The sequence below is a fragment of the Salmo trutta genome, chromosome 39 (assembly GCF_901001165.1).
Source record: "Salmo trutta chromosome 39, fSalTru1.1, whole genome shotgun sequence".
In the NCBI taxonomy this organism is placed as follows: domain Eukaryota; kingdom Metazoa; phylum Chordata; class Actinopteri; order Salmoniformes; family Salmonidae; genus Salmo; species Salmo trutta.
The window spans coordinates 24,214,216-24,224,876 of record NC_042995.1 but is presented as its reverse complement, the minus strand read 5'-3'; the positions used below and the strand labels follow the sequence as shown (position 1 = coordinate 24,224,876).

Here is a 10,661-nt window from a genome sequence, read left to right as displayed (position 1 = left end):
TTGATGTAGGTCCCTAAGCTCAGTTGTTGTTCTTCCATCCCTTATCACCCCTGGCCCTATTTCGCTAGAAAATCCAACTTTGAAAACTGTTTCAGATGCAATATGTTAGCCATCCTGATCAGCTTACTTTAGATAGCAGTAAAACAAACATAATGGCCAAAAGGCGGCAGTTGACCTGTGCTGTCCATAGGCAATAGCGAGCTCTGCCTGTCCTCCTGTCTATCCCATAATTTTTTTCACACCAATATATACCTGCACATTTATTATTTGAGTGCAAGAAAAATGAATGGGACATGCTGACAAATGAAAGGCTGCGAAGCTCTCTGCCTGCCTTTCGCCATCTGTTAGCTGGCAGGTGGGAGATTGCGAGGCTGTCTTTCCCCTGACCTTGGAAGTACTAGTTCAGAAATCAATTTTTTTCAGGCAGAAAAAACATGAAGATGGCAAAATTATTATTGATAAAATGTATATTTATTTATGTACAGTTATTTTTTCATATATTTTCACGGGGGAAGTGCACATCACTGATGTAGCCCTTAAATCAGCAGTTATCACAAAATGCTTTACATATACTCAGCCTAAATAATAAATCAAATCTGTTTGAATTCAACTCCACAAACACTAAAACAAACCTTCTTAGCATCTAATGTACAGTACCTCTTGTTCTCCTGCTTTCTTTTCTCCAAACCATGTCACTTCACCGAGCTGACAGGTATGTATATTGAGATATACTGTACATAACTCTAGAGGTGTGTTCTAGCCATTAGCCTAGTGTAACATACTTTTACTTCCCTGAAGCATGAAAATAGCCAAGTGTTTCAGTCTCTCCAAATTGGAACATTGTTAAAGTGTGTGTGTCCTCGTCAGCCTTTCACAACTATTACACAACATTACTGCCATAAAATCCAGCTTTTAAAAATTGAGAGAGAGCGAGAGAGAGAGAGAGGAATATATACAGAAGAGAGAGAGGAATATATACAGAAGAGAGAGAGAGAGAGGAATATATACAGGAGAGAGAGAGAGAGATAGGAATATATACAGGAGAGAGAGGGGGAGGACACAGAGAGCTGTGTGTTGGCAGCGCACTACATTGCTGCCTGCCATAAGTTGAGGGACAGTGTCTGACAGACCAATAAACCTGCACATGTCCTCTACTGTATGATTATTGTTATTGTTGAATGTATGGTTATTTTGACCCTTGGTTATTGTTGTTATTGTTGTCCCGTTGACAATTTTTGATTCTCATTTTTATTTATTTTTATATTGTAAATATCCAAAATAAGCTTTGCCAATAAAGCGAATTGAATTGAATTGAATTGAATTGAGAGAGAGGAATATATACAGAAGAGAGAGAGAGAGGGATATATACAGAAGAGAGAGAGAGAGGAATATATACAGGAGAGAGAGAGAGAGAGAGAAAGGAATATATACAGAAGAGAGAGAGAGAGGAATAAATATACAGAAGAGAGAGAGAGAGGAATATATATACAGAAGAGAGAGAGAGAGAGGAATATATACAGAAGAGAGAGAGAGAGAGGAATATATACAGAAGAGAGAGAGAGAGAGGAATATATACAGAAGAGAGAGAGAGGAATATATACAGAAGAGAGAGAGAGAGGAATATATACAGAAGAGAGAGAGAGGAATATATACAGAAGAGAGAGAGAGAGGAATATATACAGAAGTGAGAGAGAGAGAGGAATATATACAGGAGAGAGAGAGAGAGAGGAATATATACAGAAGAGAGAGAGAGAGAGGAATATATACAGAAGTGAGAGAGAGAGAGGAATATATACAGAAGAGAGAGAGAGAGGAATATATACAGAAGAGAGAGAGAGAGAGGAATATATACAGAAGAGAGAGAGAGAGAGAGAGAGAGAGAGAGAGAGAGAGAGAGAGAGAGAGAGGAATATATACAGAAGAGAGAGAGAGGAATATATACAGAAGAGAGAGAGAGGAATATATACAGAAGAGAGAGAGTGAGAGAGAAGAATATATACAGAAGAGAGAGAGAGGAATATATACAGAAGAGAGAGAGAGAGGAATATATACAGAAGAGAGAGAGGGAGAGAGGGAGAGGAATATATACAGGAGAGAGAAAGAGAGAGAGAGAGAGGAATACATACAGAAGAGAGAGAGAGAGAGGAATATATACAGAAGAGAGAGAGAGAGAGCGGAATATATACAGAAGAGAGAGAGAGAGGAATACATACAGAAGAGAGAGAGGTAGGAATATATACAGTAGAGAGAGGTAGGAATATATAAAGAAGAGAGAGAGGTAGGAATATATACAGAAGAGAGAGATAGCGAGAGAGAGAAAGGTAGGAATATATACAGAAGAGAGAGATGGTGAGAGAGAGAGAGAGAGAGAGAGAGAGAAAGGTAGGAATATATACAGAAGAGAGAGATAGCGAGAGGAGAGAGAGAGAGAGAAAGGTAGGAGTATATACAGAAGAGGGAGAGAGAGAGAGAGAGAGACATGTAGGAATATATACAGAAGAGAGAGAGAGAAGAAGGGAGGAGAGAACAATTTATATAGAAAAGGAGAGTGAGGTACACCTGAGAGTGCATCAGGGCCAGGAGAGAGATGAATGTCTGTCTCGTTAGGCTGATTGGGAGAGTGAGAGTCCATTTGCTTGGAGTGCTGGATCTGACGTTAGTAATGCACCCTGGAGCGGACCACAGACATAACACATGGGGATGGAGGCAGGGGATGGAGGCAGGGGACTAATGGACACTATGCATCTATTCCAAACGTGTTTTGTTTGTGTAACATTATAGAAAAATACATACTATTTACTGTTTGTAAAGATAATGGGGAAAAAAGGTTCATACTTAAGACTGTTTCATTTTTGACATCATGTCATATACTGTAGATATTGAAATCCTTATGTGGATAACACCTGCATCTACTCTGGAAGATTTGACAGGTTTAAGAGTATGGCAAATATAAGCCTAATGATAAGATGCCATGTGCTCTGAAAGAACGTATTTATTCCTTAAACTTTATGTTGAAGAAACAAGTCAACACCTTAAACCTTTTTCATTTTCGCATAAAATGACATACCCAAATATAACTGCCTGCAGCTCAGGCCTTGAAACAAGGATATCATTGTCTTGGTACCATTTGAAAGGAAACGCATTGAAGTTTGTGGAAATGTGAAAGGAATGTAGGAGAATATAACACATTAGATATGGTAAAAGATAATACAAAGAAAAAAACAAATGTTTTTTTTTTGTACAATCATCTTTGAAATGCAATAGAAAGGCCATAATGTATTATTCCAGCCCAGGTGCAATTTAGATATTGGCCACTAGATGGCAGCAGTGTATGTGCAACAATTTAATCTGATCCAATGAACCATTGCATTTCGGTTCAAAATGTTGTATCAAGACTGCCCAAATGTGCCTAATGTGTTTATTAATAACTTTTCATGTTCCAAACTGTGCACTCTCCTCAAACAATAGCATGGTATTCGTTCACTGTAATAGCTACTGTAAATTGGACAGTGCAGTTATATTAACAAGAATTTAAGCTTTCTGAAAATATCATATGTCTATGTCCTTGAAAATGTTCTTGTTACTTACAACCTCATGCTAATCACATTAGTCTATGTTAGCTCAACCACCCCGCAGAACCCACCAATCCTGAAGAAGTGTTAACATACTCTGCTCAAATAACAAAACACAATTTCAGACACCTGCTGAAAGAGAAGTTTTGACTAGTTGCATCCCAATATCATCTCTGGCACTCTCTTGGAAATTGCTTTCACTGTGACAGGACCAGTGTCTTTGATAGATAACTGTTAGAAATGTATTGCTCCAGTTTTATGAGTAAAGAAGTCTGAGGAAAAAACTATGGCAATACATTCTAAAAAGGTTAGTTTTTTTCTCATTTTTCTGTTTTGTTATACCATCGTCTCCTATACTGTACCTATCTGAAAGTCCTGTTCCATTCAACAATGAGCTTTTCCCCAGTCAGGGTTGAGAAAGAGTAAGAGAAAGTAGTAGAAAGAGAAAATCTACACATATTTCCAACATTGACCAAAATGGGGTCCATTGAGGACCGAGAAACAGTTTTTTGAAGACTCCGATTGTCAGAGTAATGTGTGGATGAGCAAGTCGAATCTCATGCATTTATGCACAAACACACAAACATTTCCAAAAGTGCTCTCCCGCACACCCACACAAACTGACAAAAACGTATCCAGCCACACTGGCCCCGTAAAACACATTTGATACAATGGTTGATACAACTGATATTTTGGTGATGCAACAGAGTTTGTCTTCACAATTTTTTTTTACACAATTATCAGTTGTAACATCAGTTGTAAAAACTGAGTGTGTACGGAGCCACTGCCTCATTTTAAATGCCCTTCGCCTGAGGGGGTGCCACATCAAAGGGAGCTTTGAGACCTGACCCTGATGTTAGCATGAAAGACTGCCCTCTATAGAGCTTTATTTAGTGTTGACCACACGCAAAAGCTTTCACAGGCCTGGCCTGACTTCACACAGTCGTATAAACGGACCCAAGAGAGAACCTGTTTTATGGTATCAGCAGCATCCAGAGAAGTTACATCAAATGAGGAAATACTGTTCAGTGCTGGTGGAATTCAAATTCCCATGAACTAGTACACACCCGTACACACAGACACAGACAGAGCCACACACAGACAAACACACACAAAACACACAAACCGCCTGTCTGAGTTGCCTAAGCATTTATTGCTTTTTCTTTTAAATATAATTTTACATGAAACACAAATAAACACAGAAACCTGAAAACATTAAAAAGTGGGGACACTAACCAGAAATCTGAAAACATTACAAAGTGGGAACACTAATATTTTACAGATAATAATTTACACCAAAAGCTGGCCTGGCATGGACAAATAAGATTGACACAGAAAACAAATACAGTATAACGCTGTCAAAAATGAATGGCAGAGTCAGTTGTCCAGATTTGACGGTTGCAGTTTACTACACAGACACAGACAGTAATTCTGTCTGAAAAGGACTTCAAAACTCAACCAAGTAAGAACTGAACCATGTACAAAAGTATCTTCTTTTTTCCACATCTGTTAGCTGTCAGTCAAACTGCGCAAATGAGAAACCTATGTTTTGGAATTAACCGAGTAAGTGTTAAGGTTTGGGTTAAGTTTAGGCATTAGGGTTAAGCTTAGGCATTAATTCTGAGTTATTAAGGTTAAGGTTTGGGAAAGGGTTAAAACACAAAATAAATGCCTAACACTAGGATTGAACCCGTGATGCTTGGCGCCATAGTGCAAAGTTTTAGCTTATCCTCATCTACATCGTTGCGATCCGAACAAATGAACAGGCACTCGCGTTGCCCCTAGTCGATGGTTGGAAAATGCCATGAAAATATATTGAACAAAAATATAAACACAATATCCAACAATTTCAACAATTTTACTGAGTTATAGTTCATATAAGGAAATCAGTCAATTGAAATAAATGCATTAGGCCCTAATCTATGGATTTCACATGACTGGGCAGGGGCACAGCCATGGGTGGGCCTGGCACACCCACTGGGGAGCCAGGCCCAGCCAATCAGAATGAGTTTTTGCCCCAAAAATGGCTTTATTACAGACAGAAATACTCCTCAGTTTCATCAGCAGTCCAGGCAGCTGGTCTCAGACCATCCGACAGGTGAAGAAGCTGGATGTCGAGGTCCTGAGCTGGCGTGGTTACACATGGTCTGCAGTTGTGAGGCAGGTTGGAAGTACTGACAAATTCATTAAAATTACCTTGGAGGTGGCTTATGGTAGATAAATGAACATTCAATTATCTGTCAACAGCTCTGGGGTTTTTCCTGCAGTCAGCATGCCAATTGCACGCTCCCTCAAAACATTTTTAGAGTGGCCTTTTATTGTCCCCAGCACAAGTTGCACCTGTGTAATGATTATGCTGTTTCATCAGCTTCTTAATATGCCACATCTGTCAGTTGGATGGATTATCTTGGCAAAGGAGAAATGTTCACTAACAGGGATGTGAACCTATTTGTGCACAATATTTGAGAGAAATAAGCTTTTAATGAATATGGGAAAATGATGGGATCTTTTATTTAATCTCATGAAACATGGGACCAACAGTTTACATGCTGAGTTTGTTTTTTTCCTAGTATAATTTGGCTTGCTTTAACCTGTTGAGGATCTTATCCCGATCTTATCCCGGTATTGGGATTCATTGTCATGTGACCATGGCGGGGAATTCAAAACTGCAAGAGTAATCATTTCAAAAAATCAAATAATCAACTATTTTCCTCCATTTGAAAGATATATCTCCTAAATCTAACCACGCTGTCCGATTTTCAGAGGCATTACGGAGAATGCATAAAGTTAGGTTATGTGAGGAGAGTACATTGACAATAGCTGCGTGTAATGTTTAGCCAATTCAAAGAAGGGCATCAACAGACAGAAAACTAGCTAGAATTATGCACTTACCTTTGACAATCTGCATCAGATGACACTCATAGGACATTATGTTATACAATACATGCATTTTTAGTTCCATCAAGTTCATATTTATATCCAAAAACAGCATTTACAGTCGCGGTGAAATTCAGAATTTTTTTCGGCTCGAATGCACCCAGTGAATCCAGCATTACAAATCACGGAATTACTATTCGAAAACATTGGTAAATTATAATATTGTCATTCAAAGAATAATATATTATCATCTCGTAATTGCTACCGAAGGGCCAGATCTCAAAATAACTTTACTGGGAAATCACATTTTGTATAAACTGGGTACTATGCTAACAACAATAAGCTATATGCTAAGCTAAGCTAAGCTATACCGTTAGCATTAGCATCATCTAATATCGATAATAACATTCTAAATATCCCCTTACCTTTGATTATCTCCATCAGAAGGCGCTGCCAGAGATCCCAGGTCCAGAACAAATGTGGTTTCTTTTGACAAAGTTCATAATTTATGTCCAAATAGTTAGCGTTCAGTAGGCTCCCACAAAATGAGGTGGGCAGTGTAAAGTCACGTCGAAAAACTAAAGAAAACCTAGTAAATAATCTATTTACGTTTGTTTAAACATGTCAAACGTTGTTTAGCACTAATCTTTTGTTCCATTTTTAACGTGAAACATCAGTAAACATCAGTAATATTTTCACACAACCTATCAAGTGTCTAGAATAAACGATAATGACAAAGGCACTCTTCTCAGATTCATGCGCAGGCGCAAAAAATGAAGTGATGACGTGTCAACTTGTAAGCTTTCTAATTCGGTGTGTATTTATCACAGATGCTTCAAACAACTTTCTAAAGATCGTTGACATCTAGTGGAAGCAGTAGGAGTTGCGAACTGAATCCTTTCTCACTGTGGTATCTTTAAAACAATGACACTAAATAGTACAGTCACAAAATTCTCTTTTTTTTTTATCTATTTTTCACAGGTTTTTGCCTGCAATATGAGTTTTGTTATACTTACAGACACCATTCAAACTGTTTTAGAAAATTCAGAGTGTTTTCTATCCGAATGTGTTAATAATATGCATATCCTAGCTTCTGAGTTGGTGTAGGAGGCAGTTAAAAATGGCAACATATTTCTTTCAAAATTCTCAATACTGCCCCCGTGGCCCGTAGAGGTTAACATACCTTCACCATTCCAAAAACGGGTTGACAGTGTGTAATCCACTAAAGCTTGGGCTGAAACATTTATCATGCTTTTCTCTACTCATCAGAGAGCAAGATGATGGATGATTCAAAAGACCCCAAATACAAACAGTCATCTGCCCTTACACCTATCTCAATAACGCCTATCTCAATAACTCAAAATCCTCAAAAATATGGGAAGATTGTGTGAATATTGTCTTTGAAAAATGACTCTCTATAACACCCATTTGATATAATGTAAAAATGACTTCAAAGATTAAGCACAGATATTTTTATACAGTAAACAGAACCATAGAATGAACCATATAATGGCAGCATCCTTTGAAAATATGCTATTGGCTTACTATTATTTGGCAGAAATTATACATCAAATCACATTTAGATTCCCATTTATCTAGTATTCAATCAATTGCAGTTAATTCGATTTCAGATAACACTTTCAGAAGTGTGTTTAAGTGGGTGGCCGTCGTGCACAGTGAGTGGCCATCCTATCGCCTCTGACCACAGAACATCAGCCATCTTTTTCTGTTCATTTCCAGACGATTCTACATATATCACCCAGGAGGTGATCAACTGCGCACATCCGACATTTGTGTTGGTCTGTCTTGTCCCTTTGGTTTGCACAGCAGCATGTCCTGGATGAAGAATGGAGTTGTCACTTGATGTATAAATTGTCAGTCTGGTTTTGTATGCAGGATTCATTTTCAGTCAGGTTTTCCATCAGAATTGAACGGGTCACACCACATGACAGAAAGTTTGTATATCTTCTCCCTCCGTCCGAGACACTGGCATTTCTGTGCAAAACTAAGCCACCTCTGAATGAACTATCAGGAAAGCCACTATCATTCAATACCGCCTTAAATCAAGTTCTCATTTAGACTACATTACATGCATTACTCTGTCAATGCGAATAACAAGAAGGAACAGAACAAAGAAAAACAGCAATAGATCCTTAACTAAATAAGAAGCATGCATCACCAGACTAAGAACAAATGATAGACAAAGACATCAAGGCAGTTTAATCATGTATTGTAAATTAATGAAGTCCCCAAGGTAATTTAGTTGGTGCCACATGTGGTGCCTCGAAACGCACAAGACAATTATTGAAAAACTAGGCGAGACCAAGGTTGTTTGTCCATGGCGCCTGCATTTTTCTTATTTTAACACATATATAAGAAGAGAGACATGGAGTTTATCCTGAATAAATGTTCTCACAGGAACAAGTGACATGTTCACCTTGGCTAGGTCCATTTAAATTTTACATTTCCATTAAGGGTGCCATGTTTACTTTAGAATTTTTGGAATCAGCCGTAGACATTTTAACACCAGGGTCTTATTCTTGGTCCTATTTTCGATTACCAGGAGTCATTTCCCTCAATTACATTGGAGAATTGTGTTCGCGTTTTTATATCTTGGAGGATAAGAACATATTATCATCAAAATGCTGTTTGTAGATATTGTTGACTTTGCCGTCTTAGCTCCAACCATATCGACTAATAAAAAATTGTTCTTACAAAGGCAGAGGAAAGTTTGTAATTCGGGGGAAAAAATAAACAAAATAAAGAAATATAAACGTTTTCAAAAGAAAGACAGATTTGTAGACATAACGTTGTTGTGAACGGTTGTTCCTCTTCTTTATGGTCCTCATATGTACAGCATTCGTGAAGCTGACACGACAAGTGAGAGGCACACTGCACAATGCTATATTTGCTATTCATTTTGTGCGTAGGGACGAAGTTTAGATTAACCCAAACTAAACAGAACTATTAAAATGGATATTGGCTTTGTGTAACCGGAACAGAGGATCATAACAAAATGAACAGATTGTGGATAAACAAGGTAAAATTGAGGCCAGGGAGAGCAGAAAACGAGAGAGAGAGACAGCCAAGTGATTAATTCCCAGTAACACTTTACTTAAAGCCTGCAGTTATAATACATTATAATGCATTGTAGGGCTCATGATACTTATAAAGCATTACACCTACTGGCTTTAGGTGGAGCCTTACTGAATTCCCTTCCAGGCATTTGTCATACCAAGATTAAGAGACACCTACGAATGAACAACGTCTTTTACAAGCTATGTGCGAGTTTATGCATGTGCCCATTGGTGTCAAATAATCCCTAAGGTCTCTGTGACATCCCGTTAACGAACACGGACCATAAGCATATCACAGCAGTGTCTCTATTGCCATTCATATATTCAACGCCTTTCTGCTGAGAGAGAAAAGGTCCGGTGGTGGGGGGTAAGGTTAGGACGCAGAGAGAGGCCTATTTTAATTTCCTTTAAAGGGAGAAAAAGTAAAGGTGAAACAGCGAGAGCATTGAAATTGTATAATTGTATAATCCTGCATAGGATTTAGCTCTGATCCTTTGTGTGTGTGTGCGTGTGCGTGCGTGTCTATGTGTGTGTGGAAATAAATAAGCATGCAATGTGTGTGGCCTTCTGTAGACAGTTTCTGTGCATTTCTGATTTCATGGGATTTCTGCACATTTTGGGTTTCATCAGTTCATTACTGTGTTATGATTATTCTAAGCAGTTCTGATGAGACTGAGGCTATCCTAATATGGACACTGTAACACAGCATAATTCAAATGGTGTCAGTTCTTTGCTACATTGTGGATTGTTAGAAAGTACAGTGTATTACCATACATTAAAAGGAGGATTTAGTCTTTACCATGGCACAGTCAATAATACAGAGATAGATCAGTATACAGCTATTTGTAAACCATTTTAAGATGAGTAAGCAATGAGATACGCATTGTAGGAGCTCTCCAAAATACAGCTAGTCATCTATAACCATAAAATTGAAGTTTAGTGCATGTTTAAAGCTGAGCGCGAACAATTTGGCTCTGCTACGGCTGGTGGGTGCGGACATGGCGCAAAAGGCATGCAGAGTACACGGCAGAGAAACTCAAGCATGAAGGGTGACTTGGACTTAAACAACTATTCTGTACCTGTCACGCCCTGATCTCTTTCAGCTGTCCTTGTGATTGTCTCCACCCCCTCCAGG

The 10,661-nt window shown here is 38.4% G+C and overlaps 1 long non-coding RNA gene across 1 annotated transcript; it reads right to left on the bottom strand.

Annotated features, from left to right (window-relative positions):
* Positions 1–6,059: 6,059 nt before the first annotated feature.
* LOC115179678 (uncharacterized) lies at positions 6,060–10,661 on the bottom strand. The gene is made up of 2 exons (XR_003872982.1): positions 7,629–10,661; positions 6,060–6,163 (listed from the first exon to the last, which is right to left on the bottom strand). It is a non-coding gene; the product is annotated as an uncharacterized LOC115179678 (long non-coding RNA).